The 11,918-nt window shown below is 43.2% G+C and overlaps 1 protein-coding gene across 1 annotated transcript in view; it reads right to left on the reverse strand.

The window, feature by feature from the left end:
• The window catches only part of Alk (anaplastic lymphoma receptor tyrosine kinase), a 701,863-nt gene that overhangs the window by 91,728 nt on the left and 598,217 nt on the right, over positions 1-11,918 (reverse strand). The window lies entirely within an intron of this gene.

An 11,918-nucleotide genomic window follows, 5' to 3' on the forward strand; every position in this document is an offset into this window, starting at 1 on the left:
AAGAACTGAATGTCTAAGAGAATGGCAGAGCTATGGACAGAAGCGCTGCTGAGGAGTAGGTGTACCTTTGGGGACCATGCTGAAGGGGTGGGTGGGATGCCAGTCGGGCAGCTGGAAGCCCAGGTACAGGACCCAGGTGGGAATGAGGACGTACGAGTCGTCTGCATGAGAGTGAGGTGGAAGTCACGCTGATGAGGCGCTTGGGAAACAGCGCCTGTAGAATTAGACTCTGCTTTGCTTCAAATATCAGAAGCTCTCTTAACCCATACATTTTGTTTTCTATGAAAAAGGAACTGAGAAACACTAGGCTACATTTTTAGAGGCATTCAGAATTATGAAAAACATGTATCTGTTGATTTGTACGCCAAGCTGTGGAAATCACTGAGAAGACCTTGAGCAGGCATCCGTTATTCTAAAGGGGTTCATTTAGTGCCATTTTGAGCCACTGCTCCTAAGCCAGGCTCACAGGGCTGATCTGTCTCAGTGCTTTGCACTCTTGATTTTAGAAACTTAGCAATCAAAAGCAACAGCTTGTCCCAAACGTCACAGTAAATCAGTGTTAGAAATAGGATTTAAAGCTCAGAATTGCTAATCTACTCCTTGCTCCAATGATCTGGGATATTTTCTGAGAAAGAAACAGGGCTAGATGCTTCCAGAGTTATGAATGTTTGATTTGTACATATCGATGGCTGACTGCACACTGCGTGCTGAGCCACTGGCCACGTATCTTCCCCTGTTCTTGGAGAGCTGAACCAAGGCTGTCCTGGGCCAGTGGTGCTGTTGAGGAAGCCTCTTCTCCATGGACTCCTTCTTTCCTCTTTCTAAGTTCCACTTTGATGCTCCACAGGCCCAGTGTAGAGTGTGTATGAGGCCAGGTGAGATTAAACAAATCGGGTGGTTCTGCAAGGAGTGGCAGAAAACATGGCCTGGTGCTCTTCTCCGCTGACTCCTTCATGCGGCTTCCTGAGCTCCACTTTGATGCTCCAGTCATTTCACATCTGTCCCTCACAAGAGTTCTATGCTCTGGTTATCCCACTCTCTGGCCCATCTCTGCACTCAGTGCCTCTTGATTACCCACAGACCAAATCCCAAACTGTTGACCCAATACCCACTCTCACTTTCTCTTAGCGAGGTTGCTGAGGATTCTCTAATACACCTAGTTGTATTAGAGAATGTAAAGAACTCATGGAAAACATCCCTGCCTCTAAGCTTCTGCTTGCCCTGATGGCCTTCCTTGGAATGCCCTTGTCCCTTTCATATTTTTAAGACCTGAATTTTTCTCCACGGATGGCTTACTAGCCCATCCCCCCCAACAAGAATTTCCCTGACTGCTATGGTACTGGGAGGTTATTGAACCATCTGAATACTGGCCAGTGTCTGCAAGACCCTGTATGATGCTGGTATCTTACTATTTGCCTCAATGCATGTTCCCTGTGTTCTCCCTGGCATTTAAACCCCATGACTTTGCATGAGGCTGGTCATACCCCTTTCTATCCTCAGGTTTGATGGAGACTTAATACATGTTTGCTGACGTGTCAGCCAGTGAAACCTCTCCAGACTCTGCTTGATTCCCCACATTACTCAAAAGAGACCTGGATCTGACATTTTATGTCAGACTTCCAAAGGTGGTTGCACATCAAAGTCACATGGGAACATTTTAAAAGTGGAGATTCCTGAACCAACTATGTGATTGAAGCAGAATCTCTGTGTATGGGGCCCAGGACTCTGGTGAAAAGAAAAACAAATAATTTCCCACTTGATCATGATGTTCAGTCAAATTTGTGAACCCTTGTCCTATGCTGTCCTGATAGTTTTAAGCTTTTCAAAAGCACTTTTGTTTATTTATTTTTGTTGTTTAGAAAAGAAGTTCAGGGAGAGAAATTCTGAGGTGATTTCTGCCAGAAAGTAAGATTTTGCTGCATCATAACATTGTGGGAATGAAACATCCATCCCTCAGAATAGATCCTGGAATTGATTTCAGCCTTGAATTATGAGGCTTTGTGGAGAAGAAGCTTGATCAATGCTCAGAGTAGCTAAATGAGGAAGCGGTATTTTCGAGTGACACTGATAGATGCTCACAGATGAGAGCTGTATTTCTTGGCTTATTCCATGACATATTTCATTCTTTTCATCTAACCCATGTCTCTTATTTGAGCATGCAGCTAGCCCAAATTCCCCAGCATCCTTTGCAGTGTCCATGACCATGTGCCTGAGATCTAGCCAATAAAAAGAGAGCAGATATTACAATTCATAAAAACCTTCCAATGCCAAAACACAATGCTCTTTCTCCATTGGCTGGCTGAATGCAAAGAATTCTGAGGCTGAGAAAAGGGTGGAGCCACAGGGTAGTAGGAGCTTGGGTTCCTGAATGACCATTTACCAACTAGTATACTCTTTTAGTTCACATAAGCAAGAAATATATTTCACTTGTATACAGCTCTGAAAATTGGAGGGTTACTGTTACTTCAGGTAGTGCTGGCCCACCTAACACAGTATGTATCACAAGCCTAGACATTCAGGCATGTTTAATGAACCTGGTATGGTTGGGCTAGCGACTAACTCAACTGGAGTTAGCTGGAGGCTGCAGGACTCCACAGCACCCTTCCCTTACAGCTACAGCCTTCTCCTCACTGCAGACTCTGGCACTAGTCTAGGACTAGGATCCCCAAGTAAGCGAGACAGAGAGCACTGAGGGAGAGTGACCTTGGAGGCTGCAGGACTCCACAGCTCCCTTTCCTTACAGCTACAGCCTTCTCCTCACTGCAGAGTCTGGCACTAGTCTAGGACTAGGATCCCCAAGTAAGCGAGACAGAGCAGTGAGGGAGAGTGATCTAGCAATCTGGGACATGGATTTAATTTACTTGTGCAAGTTTGCTGCAGGATCACTGAGAATGTTTCTGCCATGCTGTAGAGGCCTAGACCCTTATCTTGTGTCCAGCTTTTTACCTGTGTCCTGACTACATGCCCACAACCTTGTCTGGATGACCTATCTGGCAGCCTAGTTCTACCAAGGCTGTGCCTGGCCTGCTCCTACAGGCCACTGTCCTTTCTCTGGGTCCTCCCCGAGTGCCTGGGTCCTGCAGGTGTGGGCTGGCCTCCTCCTGGCTGAAAGCCTCCCTGCAGGGTCTCCATGCAGCTTAGGCCCAAACTCCGTCAGTTCCGTTCCCTCATAATCAGCTGCTGATGGTCGCCCACTGCCTGTTTTCGCTGAGATCCACAGGAGAAATTTTTGGATCATGATCACAAGTGTTGGAAAGAGGATAAAGTTTAGAGACAGAAAATGGTTCCTTGAATCTTGACTCTTCTGCTTCCTAATTGAGTGCCTGTGGACAGATTATTTCGTTATTCTGAGCCAGCTTCTCACTGATAAATTTAGGACTCTGAAATCTGAATTTTGATAATGAGTCCCAGTGGGCACAGATGCTTAGCTCAGTGAGAGCACAATCCCTCCTGTCCTCAGTTACAATCCCTAGGGGCACAGGCAGGGCTCCACAAGGAGTCTCTGCCCTCCTCGGGTCTCGTCAGCCTTGCAAGCTACTAGGGAAGCAGACACTGTTCTCACCTCCTTACTGGGAAGGAGAGTTAAACGAAGCATCTTCATGGAGGGTCTGAGCCCCTGGGGAAGAACTTGATGGGATTAGTGGCCATACTTTACCCTGCCTGGCCTAAAAGCACCACTGTTTTCTTCTAGTTCAGAGGAACTGACTCCAACTAACACACTCACTCTGCATGTTCAGGTCCCCAGCCCCCACAGCTTTGGGAAGTGACACTGGTGTGCTATAGCCAGTTAGGAGCAGGGAGCACCCTTTACTGCATCGTCATGTGTGGAAGGACAGGGTACTGCTTATCCTGTGAACTTGGAATCAGACTCACTTCAGGAAGGGCAGGAAGGGCGCCCCTTTCTGCCCTCACTTCCATCTTTGGCGCCTGCGGGGCTCCTCTGGGCTAAGTTTTTGGCTTGTGTCAGTTGATGGCAAATGAGTGTACCAGTCAGGTCCTTCTGACTCTTCTGCTTCCTAATGGTACACCTCTGAATCATTATTTAACGACCCTGAGCCACGGTGTCTGAGCCACAGTCGCTGCTTTCTGCTGCAGTTTGAGTGGGAATGTCTGGCAGAGGAGGAGCCCACATGGCAGCTAGAGAGGTGCTTGTTGGGTAGCGAGGGTCCCCAACAGCTGTGGCTTTCGTGGGCCTCATTGTGTCCAGCTCACTGAGCCCCCTCCTTCAGGCGTTCATGCCCTCGGAGGCAAATGAATTATTTCCCTGCCAGCCTCCCTTTTGGATGCAGACCATGGAAAGAAAAGACTCATTCAAAAACACAGAGGACTGTTTGGGGATGCATTTCTTTTTCTTTTTTCACTGGTTCTCTGAGGTTGAGGTTTTTATTCTTTTTTTTCCCCTTTATTTGCTTTCTGTTTTTTTCTTGTTTGTTCTTTTCTGTTACACTTATTTAATTCTATTAATTTCATTTTTCTCCTTAATAAGATCATCTAATCTTAGATACTGCAGTGAACACTGTGCTATTATTGTTGAATTCTTTTCTATTGTGAGTGGATATAGTTGTTGAATTTGGTAGATACGTACTGCATGTCAATATTGGTTTGTCTTTGTGCTTATACTGTAATTATAGGGGCTGGGGATTTAGCTCAGCGGCACAGCGCCTGCCTGGCAAGCGCAAGGTTGTGAGTTCAATTCCCGGTACCAGAGAAAAACCAAAACAAAAACAAAAAAACAAACAAAAAATACTTTAATTATAGATCTCTTTTTTCATGGTTAAGGTGGTACGCTATTGGTTGTTACGGTGTGCCCATATCCAGTTTGTCTTTGACTCTATTGTAGTTGCTGATTTTGTTGCTATTGTCAGGGTGGTATAGTTGTTACTATTAATTGGATTTTTCTGCATGTTAATGTCTGGACTGTCTTTGGGTCATTAATGGGGAACTGGGTGCTGGACCAATTATACTGTACTGTCCCCTCCCAAATTAATGAAGGGATTGGATCTTGAGGTAGAGGCAAAGGCTCATAATTAGCCACACTCAGTGTGCATTACTGAAAATCAGACACTCTCTAAAGAGATTTTCATATAAGCAACAAAGTCTTTTCTAATATAATTGATCCCCAAATTTCGTTACACACACATGCCCGCCCCCCCATAGAAACATGGGAAGACAAGGCAATAAAATACCTCTAAAAACTTTCAACTTTCCCAAAGCTAATTCATTAGGTAATTATAGGGAGGAAGTCAAAAGCCACACAGCTGAATTATTCAAAATGATAAAAGAAGAGATAAAAAACAGATCAATAAGGTTCTTGGTGAGAGTACAGAAGATAAAGTGAAACAGATGTTAAGACTTAATAAATGAAATGATTAATGAGTTTACAGAAGACACTAATAAAAAGATAGCCGAGCTAAACAAAATGATACAAAACATGAAGGACCAGTTTAGTAAATCCATGAAAAGATAACAGTTCCAACTCTCCATGATGAATGTAACTATTATTTACTGCAAATGTATACTTAAAAAAAAAAGGTGAGAACCTATGCTCAGTTTTGGAGTGGGAGCATCTGGTGTGGGAACTGTCCTACCATGGTCACCTGAAAAGACACCTGGGTGGGGGCAGAGTAGTCTGGAAGGAAAGGGAAGGAACTCCTCTTGTGGGAAGGCCACTGCCATTGGAAGCATGAGGGTAGAACAGCCCAAAGAGGGCTAAGCCAGGAGTGGTTGTCAGCAGTAGGTGGTAGGGATAAAGATGATGAATTTCAAGGAATTGAAAGGAAACAGACACGAAGTGAAGTGAATAAGAGGCAAGGCCTAGAACTATCCAGAACCAAAATAATTTGTTAATAACCGTAGCTGTCGTTTGCCTAGATTTTTTTTTACCACTCACCAAATACTCTGAATCATTTCCGCAGGCAGTGCATAGGAAGCAGGCGAGCTTAAGGGGAAATTAACCTTTTTAGCCCTTGGGTCCCTCATATAAAAGAAGGGATTAATTGGAGTATATACCTCATGGGACTGTTTTAAGGATGAAATGAGATACCGTATATTGAGTACTTATTACAAATAAATAAGTACTCAACAAATGCTGGTTCTAATCATCATCATTTAAAATTCTTTAATGGGTATAAGAGAAAGGTATGATGCAGGTTTTGAGAAATGTGAATGAAATGGAAGCATGAGGTTGGAACGGCCCAAAGAGGGCTGAGCTTCACACAACTTCTTCAGGGCCATTTCTAGCCCTGCAAACAGGATAACCTGAAATCTCTGCATTTCCACTCACTGAAATCGACCACTTCTCTACAGAGGCAGGAATAAATAATGAAAATGCCCCTCTCATGCATTTCTTACCTCAGAGAGATGCTGCACAAAGAGTATTATCAGTAGCACCCCATGTAAGATGGGGATTCTGTGGATGATAAACAAAGGTTGACTAGGAAAAAACTCCTACCTCTATGGAGTTTCTGATCTAAATACGTGAAGACATAACTCTTGCTTTAACTGATATTGCTTGAAAGATGCTTTTGTGAAGCACACCACTTGTCGTTTCGGACAAAGAATGCAAAAGGAACAGGATATCTAAATATCTCCAAAGGGGGACTTTTTTTCTTGTTAAATTATGTATGTAGTGCAAAGCTAAAAGCCTTCCTAATGATAGTACTAGGGAGTGGAGCCTACACAAGTGTGATAAGTTATGTACATGCGACTATACAATTGCAGTGATTTGTGAGGCATGATTTGATCCATGGTATTTCTCCATCCATCTCATGGTGGGTTGAGCTTAGCAGCTTCTGCTCTGTAAGCATGTCAAAGCTTAGGATAGTGGAGGAACACTGTGCTTAGTTTAGCAAGACAAATGTTTATGCACAGGAAAGCTAAGAGAATGCCCTTGCAAGAGACTGACAGTTAGAATAGAGGGAAAGAACTTGCCTTTCTTCCATTTTGAGGAAAGGTAAATTTAATTCCAGCAGAAAGTGAATGGGAGGGGCTTATGATAGGGAAGAGAAAGAAGAAAAGCACAGTAGTTGTTTGAGGTGGTTGTCAAGTAATGAAATTATATTTGAGCACTGTTATGGTTTATATCTAGATGTCCTCCTAATGTCTCATACACTTGTAGATGGGGCTTTGGGGAGGTAGCTCGATGATCGGTGTGTGATACTGGGTTTAAGGGTTTATAATACTGGATTAATCCACTAACTGGTTTATCATAGTCCTGGTGTGGATAACAGGGAGGCCTGCCCTGGGTATGGGTAGCACCACCCAAAAGCTTATACTCTGGATGTGACAAAAGGGAAAACCTGGCTTACTTCTTCTGCTCACTGCTGCTGCTGCCTGCCAGCCCTGCCTGGGCTACTTCTCCTCCGTGATGCCCCTGTGCCATGCTAGCTTGCTTTGGAGCCAGGTTAGTACAGACTGAAACCTCTAAAAACTGAGCTGAAATAAGCCTTTTCTCCTTTAACTTGTGGGTGTCAAATATTTTGTCTTAGCAACAAGTAACTAAGACAAACACATATCAAGTCAATATTTGAATTGGGGTTGTCTTTCAAAATTACCTTGAGAACATAGATCTGTATTCCACGGGTGCTGCCACTGCCCAAAACATCTTGGACACTGCTCTTGGAAATTTTTCTCATTACACTTTACAGTCCGGTTGTACAGTTGCCATCATTGTACAATGGTGACTATTATATTACTTTTACCACTTTGCTTGTTTGTAAATGGACAGAAGGAATATCGTTTTGTGGATCAATGTTCTCTGTTGCCAGATTTTTAAATACCTGTGGCATAGTCATGGGGTGGGGTTGGCAGAAGGACTACTGTGCGGTGGGAGGGGTCTGACCACAGCTCCATTATTTCAAGCGTTCGGCTCTAGCTCTCTACTTACAAGGAATAGGGCACACAATTAAGATCAAAGTCTTTTTTATAAAGTGACTCTGACAGGACAGTGAGCAGAGACAAAAAACAAAACAAAACAAAACAAAAAAAACCAAAAAAAAAACCAGGTACTAGGAAAGCCCCTAAGGTGGTTTCCTCATCACAAGAATAATAAATACTGTTTTGGTGCCTCTAATGGGACACAGGTGTTGCTTTGATATACAGAATACTCTGCAGTATAAATATAAAGTGATTTTATGTCTTTGGTTAGACACAGGTTAAACAGATGAAGAATGTTATATAGATTTCATCAAATGAAATTCTCATTTTACTCATTTGGAATTTAGAAGTATATGAGGTATGATCATAAAATATGATGAATGTTGAAAATAAAAAGTAATTACAGTAAAAGACACCTTGGCATTTATCCTCCTCAAAGTAACCCCTGTTGCTTTGAATTTATTGATACTTATTCCATTGTTCTTGTCATTTTTTGAAGCAGTTCTGGAAGCCCTCTGTCATAAGTATCTTCAGTTACTTTGTTTTGGTTGCCTTGATGCCCTGAATTGATTCAAAACATTTACTATCCATGGTCATTTTGACTTTGGGGAACAGCCAGTCATATGGGCCAGATCTGGTGGGTCAGGTGGATGAGGATGTACCGCAGTGTTTTTATGAGCTGGCCTTTCTGCTGGACAGCACTCAGCAGCAGCATTCATCGTATGTTTTTATCACACTTTGTGAAGACCTTCATGAAACAGCAGAACTGCTTCAGATCATGACAAGAATCATGGAATAAGTGTGTTTGAAGCGAGGGAGAGTATTCTGAGGGGGAGTAATGGCAATGTGTATTTTATTGTAATAATTAAAAAATTAAACACACACATCTTGGTCAGACTTTCTCTGAAGACACCATGCTACCAACACAGATGGATTTGGGTATATGATGTGTCAGGCATGGAAGAGGTTTAGAAGGCAGTGATATAAAACCTCAGAAATCTTGAGAAGATACTGTAAGTACATATGTAGTCTGGGGTCTGGGGAAGTTTTTTTTCAAAAAGTGAAGTAAGAGTGCTATTTAGAGATAAGGAAGGTAAAGACAAAGATGAAAGTGGAGAGAATTGCAGGTGCAAAAACCTGAAGGCAGGAATTTTTAGTATAGTACAGCAGAGTGGAAAGGAGCCCTGGGTGGAGGGGGAGAAGGAGAATGTTATAAGAAGGTTCTGGTGAAGTTAGGGTTGGGCAGATCACACATGGACTTAAGTAAAGGTCTTATTAAAGAGTTTATAAGGCACCCTAAACATACCAGAAATTCAGGAAAGTGATTACTATTTCAAAAACCTATTCATGTAGTGCCCATGGACTAAGACTCATGTCTCCAATCCAGGAGCTCTTAAGAATAACTTAAGGTCTGGCTAAAACTGCCTTTAAAAATGTTATCATGAAAGTTGGGGAATCTGGGAGTAGGGGTGATTTGGAAGAGCACAAGGATAAGTTTTCTGTTACTTTCAAAATATAGGGGTGGGGTGGGGGGAGGGAGCTGTCCACAAAGCAGGTTCTGAATAGAGGAAGCCAGGAGCTGCCTAGGGGAGCGTCACTGGTTGAGACAAGTGGTGCATAACGTTAATGCTTATATCGGGGAAGGGAGTAAGTGAGTGAGCTTTTGTTGTTCATCCACTGTATTTTTTCTTTCTCTTACTCGTATGCTTACTCTACTTTCTCCCACCTTCTTCTGAAGAAATCCAGGAAGCTATAGCTCACTCTTCCAGAAGGAAGAGAGAAGAATGTGCCTCTTGCTCCTCCTCCACTAGTGACTTCCTTTTGTGAGTTAACAACAAATTCCTGTGAACCCCATCTTTATCTTAGGGTTGAATAACTGGTTATTTTTACCAAGTTGGCCGCCCCAACCTTGCCTGAGGCATTGGATGGGGAGACATTCTCATAATTATACTACAGTTATTTAAGTAGTTATTACTGATTAAACATCAGTGTATGGAATGAAGTTCACCAAGGACTTTATTTCTCTAAACCTAAGAGGAAATTGCATTGTTTTTGTTTTATAGAACACGACTTGACTTGGAAGAGCAGCGGCTGTGATTTGTGTTATTTTTTCAATAAGTTAACAATGAGGCCACACACCAAAGGCATGAAAAAATGGAGGATAAAAGATGTGGGAAATAAAATTCATTGATAGCTATGATGCATAGAATCTTTTGATAATGATTTTATGTAGTCTCATAACAATCTTGTAAAATTGTGTGATTATTATTATCACCTTTGCTTCCAGGTTCCCCGATTTTCATTACAACATTTTAAGACACAGTTTTATCAGGGCTTAGAAGTTAGTACTAATGAGCTACTGGGCTGCAGACACTTGTCATAGCCCCCGAGAGTTACATGGATAATCTTTTGAAACATTACTCATTTTCCTGAAGGACAGTGGTACAAGCAGGGTCTGGTTGAACAGGACACACATGGACCTAAGTAAAGGTCTTATTAAAGAGTTTGGAGGGCACTCTGAAAACCACTGACTTCCTGAGGCTCAGAGAGGTTCATAATTGGATGAGCCAGTTTTTAAACTTGTGATGATCTGATTCTAAAGCCTATGCACTTTCAGCCATAGAGCTTCTTGATTTTAATGGGACAGTCACATCTACAGTTTAGTTTGATTTTAGCAAGTGAAAACTTCTGGCCTTATTTCTCCCATAGTTCTATTTGCCTCGGGTCTCACTGCCTCCCACACTACCTCCAGTTTTGGGAGGGCCACACACAGCCGCAGAGTAAGTCAGTGGCACGCAGGTTCCCTGTGGATAGAGGCACTCTTGTTTTCTACAGTCGCAGAGTTATTGGGTCATGAAGCATCCTCAGACCAAGCTGGCCTTTGTCTGAATCCCCACTGGACAGTTTGGTTTCAGTACCGATATTGAAAATGTCAATCTGGTAACAGCCTTTAACAGGCGGGAGGGAGGCTGAGAACAAAGTCTTCTTTACGTGAAATGGTAGCCAATGGGAGTGAACACAGGCAACCTCTTACTTGCTTTAAATCCCCTGGAGTGGCTATGAAAGAAAGAAGACTTGTGGGATGGAAAAGAAAAAACCCTTTGATTCATTTGAATTAATTTTGCATCTCCCAGGAGGGAGGCTCTGACATCATCTTCACTTTCTCCCTCCCCTGTGCACAGCCCTCCCGATCCCAAAGAGCAAAAGACTACTCTATGGTGGGTAGCGTCCACTCCCTCTTCTTCCACTTTAATTAAACCCATTTGTCCTGGGGTCACTCAGCCTCAGGATGCCCACGGGCTTTGATCTTTAACCCACACACGTCTGAAGGGGTGAGTAAGCTGACGTTCAGAGAGGACGGTGCCTGCTTCCTGCGACAGCAGAGCTTCCATTACAAGCTCTAGGGGATGGCAGACTCTGTGAAGTGTAGGAAAAGTCTGAAACTCAGATTCATATCTATGAAGCTGCATGCCAACTGGAACCTCCCTCCACTTCCCTCCAGCCCTTGGCCCTCACTTTTCAAAGGTAGATCCACCAGGATGGTAACTTGCTTGTTTTAAGAAACTAATGCAGAAGCTACTCTGATTATTGGGTTTCCTGTTTAGCCAATAAAAGTTGGATTTACTGATTGGTCCACTTATCTGTCTCCTTTATAGAAATGATTTCTCTTTGGTCTGGAACAGGTCAGCACCAACCTTCTCTATGACATAGCCGAGCATCCCGTGAGCGCTGCTGTGCCAGGCCATGCTTACTGCAGGCTGACTGCAGGTGGCAGAATAGTGCCATCCCGGGGAGACAAATAGCAGCTGAACTCTGCAGGTTACTGCTCCATTTCAGAGCCCGCAGAGTTAATGATTTTCTAGCCCAATCCTTTCTGTTTAAAGATGAGGAAACAGGTTCAAGGAAATAAAGGTCTTATGCAAGGTCACAGAGGTCGTGAGTGATATACTATAGGAACCAAGGTCTCTGCAGGAGTTCTCTTTATTGAAGCATTTGCCGCCTCCTTTCATCAGCCTGCCTCAGGACCTGACCCAGCAGAGCAA

This window comes from Chinchilla lanigera, unplaced genomic scaffold (genome assembly GCF_000276665.1).
Source record: "Chinchilla lanigera isolate Chin_1 unplaced genomic scaffold, ChiLan1.0 scaffold00068, whole genome shotgun sequence".
Lineage (NCBI taxonomy): Eukaryota > Metazoa > Chordata > Mammalia > Rodentia > Chinchillidae > Chinchilla > Chinchilla lanigera.